This window comes from Argiope bruennichi, chromosome 4 (genome assembly GCF_947563725.1).
Source record: "Argiope bruennichi chromosome 4, qqArgBrue1.1, whole genome shotgun sequence".
Taxonomy (NCBI): domain Eukaryota; kingdom Metazoa; phylum Arthropoda; class Arachnida; order Araneae; family Araneidae; genus Argiope; species Argiope bruennichi.
In genome coordinates this window covers 80,093,392-80,107,554 of record NC_079154.1, presented here as the reverse complement: position 1 = coordinate 80,107,554, position 14,163 = coordinate 80,093,392, and positions in this window count along the sequence as shown.

Here is a 14,163-nt window from a genome sequence, read left to right as displayed (position 1 = left end):
TTTTTTCTAACTTGAAAATAGTTTTGTCCTTTCTCTTTTATAAGAAACTGATTCGAAATTTCACTACTTGCTGTTCCCTGTCCAAGGAGATTTAAAGATTCTGTTCAAAATAGTTTCTTTCTTATAGCATCTTAAATGCATATTTAAATCGCCATTCATATGTTTAATTAAATTTTATTTTATTCGTTAAAAATTATTAATAACTTATGAAAAATTAGTTTTCAAAGCTTTTTTTTAAATAATCGTTCAGGACGGCGTTTAATTTTCCTAGAAATTACGAGATTTTAAAATCCTTTTGGCAGCTTTTCTCATTTTAATAAAGAAATAAATTTGAAGACAATAAAACATTTGTGTATTTTAACAATTTATAATATGCAAAGAATTTTGACGTTAAAAAGTTTTATAAATATTTATATATATTTAAAACAAGATTGTTTCTAGGAATATTTGCATTCCGTAGAATACTATCAATAAATATATCTTTGCTCTCTCATATAAAATATACCACGTAGCTTTTAAATAGCTGACTCAGTAATATTAAATACAATCTTTGTAAGCAATTCTTCAAATCTGCTAATAAATACTGAAGTATAAGAAAGTTTTTAATGAGGTTTTATAATAATTTATTACATAATTAATTTATCATTAATTAAAGGTATGAAAATAATTTTATCTGAACAACGCTGGATGTCAAGCTAGATAATAATAAATCCCCAGTGTGCAATATTATGCAAATCACATCTGTAAAATATAGAAAGCGATTTGAAGTGGAATTTGTGAAACTTTCTTGTACATTCTCCAATAAGGGAGTTGTCTCTCTTCTTCCATATAAAACTGGGCACTTTGGGCAAAGCCATGAACAGCATGGGTTCTCAGATTTTTGTTTTTTGCCCCGCATATATGAGTTGTATACTTCGAAGAACTTTAAATGCGAAACACTCAAATGTGAAACACTCGTTACGTATTTTTTTATTTTTTTTAATAAAAATCTATTTTCAATTGGGGAATGAGTTCTATTCCAAAAGGAAATACTCAAATAAATTTATGATAATATAATTTATTACATATTGAGCATGTTTTTTTTTTTATTTAGAAGAACGTTGTCTGAAAACATCCTTTTTTTTTTTTAGCTACACTCCAAATTTGGTTGAAATGAGTCACAGCGGTATAGTCAAAAGAATTTTAAGCTCTCGCGGATATTATTTTATTAGGACGATGTTTCGCAACATATAATGAAATAATTTCCGACGATTTCAAGCTCTCCTTTATTTCATTGGAAAATTATTGTTCTGTTACTTATATAATATCTTCCTCTTCTTTTTTGCTATCACTCAGAATGTTTCTCCATTAGCTTATCGATGTCATTGCTATACTCGTCAAACTTAATAATCTTGATCATAGACAAGATCTCTTCTCCATAGACAACCCCTTAGAGTCGCATTCGACAACGCTATCCGACCAAAACTTCTTCCACGTAGATTTACGGATTCTCCTAAAACAAGCACTCAACACATACTGATACAGATCAATCCAGCATCTGAGGTCACGGTGTCTCTCACCACTCTTTCTACGAAGCATCGATCGTTAAGCGAGCACATTTTTTATATTCTGATTTGCTCGTTACCGGGTACTCATTAAGTGAGATTTGATTGTATGTATTTCTGATGCAATATTTATGGCCGATTTAAACTCTACGAATGTAATCACACATTTACCTACCAAATTTCAGTTATTTAAGTTATCGCATTTTTGAGTTACCGCATATGAATCCATGCGAAACTGCATACAACTCTTAGACAGATTTAATTCAAAATTATTAAAGATCTGTACTTAAAGTGCTTAAAGATCTACATTGCGAACCAAATTTCATCTACCTGAGTTGTTAACTTTTCGGTATTATTGCGTTTACAGGTATGCAAAAGTACGAACAGACAGAAGGTCAACCCCTTAATAAATTTGATTCCAAATTTGATACTGAATTCCGTTTTAGATATTAAACCCGTGGGTGAAATTTTATCTATTTAGCCTTTTACGTTTTGTAGTGATCGGGTTTACTTGTACCCTTTGTAAGGAATTTGACCGGAAAATTGCCAGAAGATAAATGGCAGCACCGTATTGATGTAGATCAAAAATGTGATGACATCATGCCGGTAGTACGTTTGCAGACGGAGATTTTTTCGGCGGGAGTCAGCGTGGGATTGCGCGTGATGTTGTGTTGTGTTGAAAGTGAAAGGGCATTGATGTCTTGTGATGGTGTTCTATTTTGTGGATTAAGATAATGGTGGTGGGAATGGATTAACAAATATTATAATGTATGAATTTCCTATTGTTTATATTGTTACGAAATTTCCCGGGGTTCGTTTGGATAGTGGGAGTTATATGGTGTGGAGAACGCTCAATCAGCAGGCGGTAGTAAAAAATAAAACAACGACGTTTATTTACACGAAGACACACAGGACAGCACAAAGACGACAACTATATACAGCACAACAGACGATTATCTTCAGCCGAGACGTGCAGCATACAACAGCAAACACAGCAGCATACAAAACAGCATAAACAGTAGCATACAACAAGTCTCTACTGTAGACAGTAGTAGTTCAGCACTAGCTTCACTCCGTCGCTGCTCCGCTTATCTCTGGAAGGCCAGTTCTTTACCGTCGATCCCGACTACTCTTCGACTCCACTGGTCCACCACTCAATTCACCACTGCCCGGCAGCTGCGGGTGCTTCCTATTATAAGTCTCCGGAGGCGGGGCGCTAGAAGCCTCTCAACCAATCAGGAACGTTCGAGGCGTAACTCGGTTCCTACTGGACGGATCGGGAAAATTCTCGATGTTTCGGGTATAATCTATTTTGGCGCCAAAGTCGCCAAATAGTCGCCAAGTTTGTCGCCAAGCTCTGGAATCTCCTACGGAACCCACTATGCTGGGAAGCCGCATCAAGGATTCGTAACAATATGTTGTGAATGTTTTTTATGTTATGTGTCTTATGTTGTGTGTTTTGTCCGACTGTGATGTTATAAATAAATAAATGTAAAAGACAAATTTGGCCTATTCATTCGGCTGTATTTTGATGACATCACACCTTATAACCGAACTTCCTCTGAATGGATTTTATTCAAAATCTGTAAGAAATCTGCAAATTTAATATCAGGATCATATACGAAATTTCATCCACTTAGCTCAAGGATTTTTGAGCTTCGTGCTCACAGACACACAAATAAAATTACAGAAATTTATTTTTCAGATTCAGAAAATCTGAAACGAGGAAATTCGTCACAATCTCGAAATTGAATTTCGTGACGATTACAATATTTCTTGTTTCTATACTTCATGCCCGAGAAAGTAAAAAACTATAGCTAGAAGGATTATTTTATTCGGAAAAAGAATTCGTGAATGCCGGATCTTCCATTGATATATTTGTTCCCATTATCGGAAGAATTATTCATCAAACGTAGTGGCAATGCTTTTAACCAATACATGCAGGAAATCAATAATTCTCCTTCGAACAAACATTGCCGTCAGTTGATAGCCCAAATAAATCAGAATCACTTCTGGCTTGACCATCACTATAATTGTCAGCATGTCTATATGGATTTGCTGTATTCTATTATTAGTATTTCGATGGCCAGAAATTAGCGACACTCTTAAAATAAAAGGAGTATTTCTCCTTAACTTTTTCTTTTCTGTTTTTTTTTCTTCCTGTTTTCCACTGCATTAAAAAAACTCTTAAAATAAAAGGAGTATTTCTCCTTAACTTTTTCTCTACTGTTTTTTTTAAATCCTGTTTTCCACTGCATTCCTTGAATGGAGATAGGAATTAGGGAATTTAGAAAAGATTAGGGTAATCCCCTCCCCGATTTACCCATGTAGTAATGCAAGATGACATTTTTTTGTGCTTAATAATAAATTGAAGAACATTGAAAATGTCTTTTAGATGAGTTCCTTCCTACCGGTTGAATCCAAAATTTAATAAATATCTACAATTTTGGTCACAATATCGCAAAAGAAATTCTACTTATCTAAGTCGTAGCATTTTTGAGTTACCGCGTTCAGAAAAATATATAGACGAAAAATGGCGCTTCCTTTGAAAAATTTGCTCCAAAATTTAAACCACATATATAATTCTGGCAATAATAATGCTTTTCAAATTTCATTCTTATAGTTCTTTGCGTTTTTGTGTAATCATAAGTTGACTTCACCGACTGAGGCTCACGGATAAGCCTGAATGCCCAGATTGTCACACCAGCAAAGGCAGAAAATGAGGTTGAATTGTAAAAGCCATCATCGGTCACGGTACAACCTTTCCCGTAGGATGTAGGGGTGCCGATATCACACCATTTCTACATATGCCTTTTTAGAAAGAACCAACCACAACTCTGGGAGTTTCTCATCTTCATATCTGATGTGCCCCCGGCGGGAGTGCGTTTTTGTATAATCATGCTCAAATGCATACATATGAAGGAGAAACAGACAGATTGTCCCACGTCCAAATTTTGATAGCACTATACAAATTTGGTGTTTGGACTACATATGAAATTTTCTCCGTCCAGTTCAATGCTTTTGAGTTATCGTGTTCACGGAGAGACAGACTTCCAAATCTGTGTTTATTCGAATTCGGAGGTCTGTAATGGGTTGTTTCATCAAAATCAAATCAAGGCCAAATTTTTTTAAAGATTACAGCACTTCCTCTTTGCATACTTCGTACACGAAAAACTAAAATGCATACGAGAATTCAAGAAATTAAAAATGCAAGTAACATTCGATTACATCAATATTTTTTAATCCCATACTTATATCACATTACAAACAACATATTACAATATATATATATAAAGTTTGTAATAAGATAGATATATATAAAGTTAATAATAAGATAAAATATTATTTTTTAAAATATATATATATATATATATATATATATATTTTAAAAAATTATATTTTATCTTATTAATGGATCATTCGATTTAAATATCAATGAATTTCATAAGAAGAGCTCTAATAATGTTCCGCTTAATTTCTTTCGCTAATCAGGCCAGTTGATTAATCTATTAGCATCAAATGAAGGATTTGTTTGGACCGTGTTATGGAAGGCAGAACATTCTGGAAAAAGTAAAACTATTATCATAACCGCAACTGACCTACTGCATCGAAACAAGTCCATTTTTTTAAACTTTAATCAGATGATTGAAATGGGTTAAAAACATCTCCCTTAAAGCAAGACAGGAAAACTAGACTCAAAATTCAACCATTTATTTATTTATGTGATGATTTTTAATATTGACACTACTGCAATGCAATAGAAATATTAAAGCTTTAATGTAACATAATTACGTTAATCTAATTTTTTATTTGTTTAACCTTATTTTAAGCTAGTAAAAAAACTGGACTAAATATGTTTTGTTATGATTCTTGTCCATGTCGCTATTATGTATATTATCGGTTAAATATCAAAATATACTATCATTAATATTTTAACTATTCATTAAGGAAAACATCATTTGCAAAGTTTGTGATAAAGATAATCAATAGTAAGCTATATATGTCAAGCAAACGCAATTAGCCCGTGTTAGTTATTCATTATATTTACAATTATTTCGATAATACAGGATGTATTATTTATCTTACTTCATTTTAATATGTATTATCTTTTTTTTATCAGTTACATACTTTTAATTTTTTTAAATGCAGAGCATTTTTTTTTTGTAAAATTGATCATTGTGCTCTTTGTGTTTATTACCAGCGAGATGAGGTGTTGCAAGCATGGGAAACATGCATCCGAGAAAGAAAGTTGTGGGTTCTATTCTCTGAGCGTGTTTTTAATGAGCAATTTTCAAAGGCTAATTTTCTGATATAAAATTTAGCATTTAAATGCAGCCTGTAATCTGTCAGACAGTTGTAAGTTCTCCTAGTTTAATTCAAGTGAGATACAAAAGGTTGAGAATTGTGAATATGGTGGATATGACTAATGCTTTGGACAATAAAATAAAAATTAATCCAGCCGCAGATAGCCTTTCATCCCTTCGAATAATTAAAAAAATCTATCTTAATCCATATGCGAGTATATCCTTATAGTTAAGGTCATTGACCAGCCATTCCTGAATTAAAGATTATTCTGATAATATGGGAAATGAACAAGTTGACCACATTTCAAAATTAACCACCGTTAAAGGCGAGTTTATAAATATCCCGGATACTACTCATATTTTAAACATAAAATAAAACCCATTATAAATCTAGAATAGCAAAAAAATAATAGGAATTTTATAACACATTCTCAAAGGTTTGAATTAAAACATTTATTGATTAGTTGAACAAGTTTCCTGTCTTTAATAAATACTTAGTAATATTTCCTAAGAAACCACGGCGTTGTTTTTTGCATATCTTAACAGATTCAAAGTACTAAATGTATTGCTTTTGTGGAAAACCAAGTAACGCGTAACATTATGTATTTGAATACATAAACATCTAAAGATAACGACCTCAAAAACTAGCTCTTGACAATAGCAAGGCGGGCTTCGTAAATTTAATTAAAATTCTATGGCTGCCAACACAACGGCGGAAGTTTTTAAAATCAGTGGGCAGTCTGCATTGCCTTGACCTACTGAATGTGGTTTCTTGTTTTGAATAGTTTAAATACATTTGTTTTGCTTTTAATATTTTTGTCATTTGATTTTTATGTTGTAAACTTATTTATTCCTTCTTTATATATATACTTTTTTTAATGTTCGCATGCTTTGAAATGTACTATTTTATAATTAACTAGTACTATTTATGTACATTTTTTTAATCACATTGTTATTGTTTATAATACATTTACCATATAATACTATACAAATACTCATTCCATATGCTGGTGGATTGAGCTGTACAGTTGCTTCCTCTCTCCACTGAGAGAAAAGGTGGTTATAGGGTCAAGCAGATATATGTGTCCCTTTTTTTTGTTTCATTTATTACTTCAGTTAGGGACAGTGTTTATATATTCTCCCACTGTCTACACTAGGCCTTATGCCATTGTATGAGTAGGCTGGGGTAATGTGAGTTATAAAGATAATGGATGTCTAATTCTTCTAAAAGTTTTTTCAAGAGAAGCATCTAACCCTCATATATATGAGTTAAAACAGATTTCTGCCTTAGATGGTTCAGGGTTGCTTTAACACATTTCTCCCGTATCACGAGTTCTCCACCAATGGAATTGGTTCGCTATTCTTGAACAAGGACGCCACACTCACTACAAGCATAACAGAAAATAAGGTTAGCAAAGATAAAAGTATATGTAAATTTCGTAGCTAAATTTTTTAAATTTGTAAATATGCATTTATGTACTTAAAATATATCTAAACATTTGCATATTTAAATTACAAAAGTATAGAAACAGAACCTTAGTCAAAAACATTGGTCCGATTTCATCAATTATTGTTTGATATGAAATTGCACGACTCTTAGATATATCATCAACAGTCGCCTTTTCTCCATCATTCTCCTATTTCTAGAAAAATATCATAAACACTACTCTGTTGTATATTCTTTATGCAAAATAAATAAATAAAATGCTAAGACATAGAGAAGACTGCTTATTCTTAACTTCAAGCAGTGCACCGATTTCGCCAATTTTTATTTCATTCGAAAGATTATAACATTAAGATACTTCATCAGTGGTCGCCTGCTCTCTCTCCATTTTTTAGATATTTACAAGTTAAAACTTTGAAACAATCCTAGTCTCAACAACTGAACCGATTTTGACAATTTATTTTGGACAGTTAATTAATCAGAATGATCTATGTGAATTGTGCAAGTTGACTTAAAATAGTACTTTAATTTTATAAAATGTTATTTCATAAGATGTAAATCCATCAAAGACTAAATAATTTATAACGCATCTAGCATAATATATGCCTGGTATGAATTAATATATATTAATACTAAGTAAGAATTCCGACTTGTCTTACCAAGGTACATGTTATTTTCCGTTTTCAAAGTTCTTATGTAATTCAAAGGCATGAATGAAGATAAATATAATTTTTGAAAATTTTTTGAATTCGAAATATAAGAGAAAATACTGTAATCGTCAAAAAATTTGAACTTGAGATTGTGACGAATTTCCATGTTTCAGAGCTTCCTAAATCCGAAGCGCACATCTTTGAAATTGTGTCCTTCTGTCTGTCTATGAACACTATTATTCAAAAATTATTTCAACCAAGCAGATGGAATTAACACCAAATTTCTAGATTTCCATCAATATTTTTAACGAAATCCATTCAGAGAGAGTCCGTTTGTCTCTAAAAGTCTGTTCAAATATAACAACACAATAACTAAAAATGAAAAGATCTAAATGATAATATTTAATATACGGATTTAATATCTAATGTGCAGATACGTATTAAATTTGTAATCAAACCCATCAAGGAATGAACCGTCTATCGGTCCGTGTTTTCATAAATATATGAAAGCGATAATTCAAAAACGGATTGAATCCAGTATATGAAGTTCAATATGTGATTTTGTAACTACAATTATAGTTTTGTCTCAAATTTGGTTTTTAACGGTCGGAAAAGAGTTTTCAAAATTCACACTGGTTTTTTTGGCACCCATGTCAGTTTTTAATCGCCAATGAATTTGAAAAAAGATCATCTTCTTAAAGATCATCTCTTTTAAAACTATTGCTCCCCAATGGCATATGGTTAATAAAACAAAAGTACATAAATTAGAGAGTATGAAAGAAAATTTCAGGGAGACAACTGTTAATAACTAATAATACAGGTGTCAGATTGGTTTCAGATCTTATTTGGTCGTAAGATTCATTATTCGTGATTGATATAATAAAAAAAATAATTTAAACTGCAAAAGAATGAGAAGATCGTTTCGAAGATCTGAGTAAATTAATGTATTGAAATATGTTATTTATCTGAGAAAAATAGTTTAAAAATGAATGTTTAAGCTTTATCCGCCACGAAACACGAAAAAGCAAGTTTAGGGAAAACTGCAATTTATCAAAAATAGGCAGAAAAAGTAAGCCTTAATGGTGAATCTGAAACATGCTCAAAGATTTTGTCTTCGTTTTCTCTGATTTTCTTCATAAATATAAAATCCATTTTTAACCGTATACTAATGGAAGTATTCCGAATAAAATGATGATCAGTTTTGAAGCAAAATTCAATGATGCCTGAATTTTACAAATACATGTCAACCAACTTTTAAAAGCTTTTTAACCTTCCATTGGGCACAACTAATCTGTGAGATGAAGTCACATTAATTGAGTACTCATATATACTCAAATACTCATACTAAATATACTCAAATGTAAGTGAAAAATTCTGTTTAATATGTTTTTTTAACATACATTCAAAAATTGCATTAATTGAGTACATTAATCTCTTAGATGAATTGCGCCCGATCGTGTTAGGATTGCGCCCGACGGAAGGTTAAAAATTAACATTTGACATTAATTTCAAGTAAACTTTATTAGCACAAATTAATTTAATTATGCAATTCTGTTATCTTCATACTATTGCACGGCATTTAGAATATTTGGAAAAAATCGTGGGAATATCATACAATATCTTGTGCTATTAAAGTGCTTATAAGTGCAAGAAATTGTTTCCATTTATGAAAGTAAATACATTTTCTGTTAAATCTGGAATTGCTGCCGATATTTATCTTATACCAATACATACAAAATATATTCCAAAGTATATTAACATTAACATTATTTTAAAAAAGTATATAAACTAAATCCCCCACAAACTAAAACTTTATCCAAGATAACATTTGAATTTAACATACTCGTTTTAAAACAAGCGATCAACTAGCCGTTACCAAGAAAGAAGCTACACAAATTTGTTCATAAATAAAATTAACTATCCCATTTACGGAACGAATTTAGAAAAGCAGCAAAGTGAATTATAATATGGGCAAAAACTAGGAATTATAATTCAAATAAATTATACTGTTCATCATTTCTAAAATACCTTACCACATGTATGCATTTGTTTCTTTAAAAAAGTTCATATAGTCACGTAGTAAGCAAATTACGTTTTAAGATGATGAATGCTTATGTTGTAAATTTTAAGGGAAAAGCCCAGTACCTCGCACAAGAATAAATAAAAAATCATTAAAACATGAAATTATGAAGTGTAACAAAGTCATTATAGTTGAAATTGATTATTTATTTAAAGAAAATTAATAATATAGAAAGACTCTATTTAGAATGCGCGTAGCATAAAATGAAACAAACAAAGAATAAAGATTCTAACACGGATTTTAAAAACATAAAAATGTATTAATAATTTAAAAGTTGTATATTGCAAACACTGAAAACTTCAAAAATCCCATATTAAGAAGTTAAAAATTATATAAATATTGAACCTCAAAAACATTAAAAACGCATTAAGAATTTAAAAGGTTGTTTAATAAAACTATTTACAAATTTTATAAATTTTTATAACCAGAAATTATGAATGTAATTAATTTTAATGAACACATTCTTAAACAAGCGGTTATTTCTTGAAATTCCGGATGATTCAATAAAATGAATATAACATGGTATGTCATAGCAATCAATGATTTTAGTAAAAAAATACGGAATGCAAGGAAAATTTCAAGAGAGTTTTTAATTAGGAATTTCAAAAATATAACGTAAATAAACTGAATAGAACCCTGTAAATTAAAATGATTATTTTTATGAAATGAATAAAGTATAAATTTAGTTTATATTTCTTTAGTATTTTTATATTATCCATATAGTCAAGATCCAAAATAATACTGTAATATTCAAGACTGGAGCGGATAATTTGATGACAATTTGTTGTTTGTTAGGGAAAAAAAAGTTTAAGTTAGAGAAGAGTTTAAAAGCTAAAATTATTAAAGTAATGATTCTAGCTTGATGTTGATGTGTCCGCATTACCACGGAAAGAGGGCGCAGCAGCTTCTGAGGGTAAAGACCCCGGAGCACCAGAGGGCAGAAGTCTGACTTCTAGCTCATATGAATATGAAACTCACACATTCACTTGCACAACCCCTTTTTACAGGGAGGAACATTCACACACCTCACAGATAAAGAACAACCACGCCCGAACCGGGATTCGAATCCGGAACGCCCAGATCACGGGGAAAACACGCTACCCCTATACCAGGAACCCGGCAATAATTTTAGCTTAAATATTGAAATAACTTACTATAGTGGAAATTCAGAAAATTTATAAAAATGAATGTCTGTCTTACTGAAAACAGTCAGAATTTCATAAAAGATTCTAGAAATTTATATTTTACGTTCTTTGTTGAAATTCTCATTTTATTTTGAGAAATTGAGAAGAAAAAAAAAGTAATCATAGTTAAGTGCCTTTCCAATTCTTTTCTTATCCATTTTAGTGTGAAATGCGAAACGAATTGTCTATTGTTCAGTTTTGTACCCATTTACTTTCTTCAGAAAAAGATAAGGAACACGAAATTCCTTTCAAACTTTAACTGAAATAACGGACTTGCAACCAAGAATGACCATGGAAAAAAAATACAGTTACACGAACTGAAGAGTTATACAAGAATTTATTTAGTAGATAAAAGTCAATGTAGCATTTGACCAAGCTTACGGAATGATTGATTGACAGTTCAGTTTGTTTGAATTTCTTCGAAGTTTGCATAAGTACTTATTGTCTTTTGAATTCACTTCCGCAATAATGGAATTATAGCTTTATCGGTTTATATATCTTTGAACTTAGCCAAACAGTATGGAGGAGGGGTGGTAAATGAAAAATTTGAAAGGATCTAACCTACTGTCATTAGTTTTTCAAATAATCGCTTTGTTTGTTTAAGCGCTTTTACGTAATTACTTAATTTAATTAGCAATAAAGTATTTAATTTTTAGCAAGTAATAATTTTAATTTGTTTTTAAGCATTATTATATATTGTGCAAACTGAAGTCATTCTAAATTCAAGGGCCACCTTGCATCGGTATAATTATGATTGATGCATCATTTTGTTACATTTAGGCGCCATATAACAGTAATGCTTCGATATAATAAAATAAAAATTCGCTCCTCCCTGAGATGACTTATAGCGTCATCTGGCGGTATATTGCGAAATTAACGCTTCTATCTGGATAATGAAACGAAATAGGAAAAAATGCTATTATATTTTAAGAGCACTATTGATTTAGTACAATGCAATAAAAAAATTATGTAAGGACATTTATCAAAATTCAGCATTTCAAAGCCATTTATTGCTCTTTTGTAATTTCCTAAAATGTGACGAAAGTCATAAATGTTAACGATATTAGAAAATTTCATTCTTTGGACAAACATACAATTCCTATAAGATGAGGCTTCCTTATAAAAACATCAAATATTGAGCAGATGGTGGAAACATTTCAGCAACAAATAATTGGATAAAGTCGAAGAATGGTTTCTAATGACCATCTTTGTTTACAAGATAAGAATATGTGTTTGTAAAAATTTTGATTTGCTTACTACACTACTTTCTCATACATATCAGCTCGTTTGTTTCTCGGGTAAATCAGTCTTTTCGATAATAGAAATCTCAGAAGATAGAAACTGGATTTGGACTGTATAAATCTTATTTCTATAAAAATTTTATTTTAGTTTCTACCATATAATTGCTACAGCAGATCCGAAGTGGATAATGATTTACTTTTTGTCCGCCATTTGTATAACGATAAAATGAATGTTATAGATCATTAAAATGGAATGATTTTATCATCTTATTTATGTATGAATTATGATGCATCGCAATTAATAATGCTATTTAAAATTAATAATAATAAAATCTATGAATTTATATATAAAATTAATATAAAAATACATAAATATGCTATCTGTTTAAATATTGTTACGGCAATATGCAAAAGAAATTATTAAAGTTTTTGAATGGAATAAGAATGTAGATAGAAGATATTATATTTACTTGATAAATGTCAGAATTGCATCTAACAATACGAACTTCTCTCATAAACCGCAGAAGATTTAAATATCCATATAAGAATCATTATGACAAAAACATTTTTTAAATAATCCGTCTGAGTTTTACACATACACGAGTCAAAAGTTTTGGATATTTATTCACTTCTGGAATCTCTGATTTTTCTTCCTGGAAGCTTGAAAATTTATTGATGACTGAGAAATAAATCTGTTTTTATCCCATATCATCCATTTATAAAGCTCAGTGTGAACTGTAATCGTCAGGATTTTCAGATGTACTTTAAAAAAAGTAATCATCTTTGAGCCATTCTTTCATGACATATGAAATAGAAGAATGGAAAGCAGCATTTTAAAAACATCCCTTTTTTTTATTTTCTTGTACATGAAATGTAATAGAAAGGAAAGTTATCGTAATCGTTTAAAAATTCAATCGTATGTAAAAGAATCTTCTAAATCACCTTAAATATGGAAAAAAATATTTATCTGGTTAATGTCTTATGTTTTTTGGTCAATAGTGAAATAAATCTGGAATTTTGTCGACAGATGGAATTTGGTATGTGTTTTTTTTTACAATAATAGAACTATATCAAATTTTGCACAAAATTCATTGCGATTTGTCTATAACAATGTGCATAATAAATTCTAGGCAAAAAGTATTAGAAAATTAATAGTTTGACCTTACATCAAAAATGTAGATCAATCGATTAGTAATTGTTGTTCTTGCTGTTCTCGTGTCGATGGATTAGTTACAAAAAGTGATGAAATCGCAAGAAATAATCAAAAACTTCCAATACACTTCAAAATACATAATTCAATACACTAAAACCTTAAAAACATTCAATACTTTAAAGCACTCAATATTCTAAAAATAAAATACACTGACGAAAAAAAATCTTTTAACATAATTTCAGCATCAGATTCCTCCAAAGTTTCGAACAACTGTAGTTACCAATTCTGGTGCCTTAGTTCTATACAGGATTTACCACAGAAGACAAATGAATGGTACCATTTAGAGTTTTTATATATTTGTGGCGAAAGCTGGATACTCAGAGATATATTTTGGTGTGAGCTGGATTTCAGAACAGCTTTTACAGTAAGTGCATCATTTTGTTTCATACCCTTATAGTGAACCCCCCCCCCACCGGGGGGCACCTCGAAATGAGGATGAGATGCTTCCGGCATGGTGGTTGGATCTCGCCACCCTGGAGAGTACGCAAATTGGTAGGTCCTCC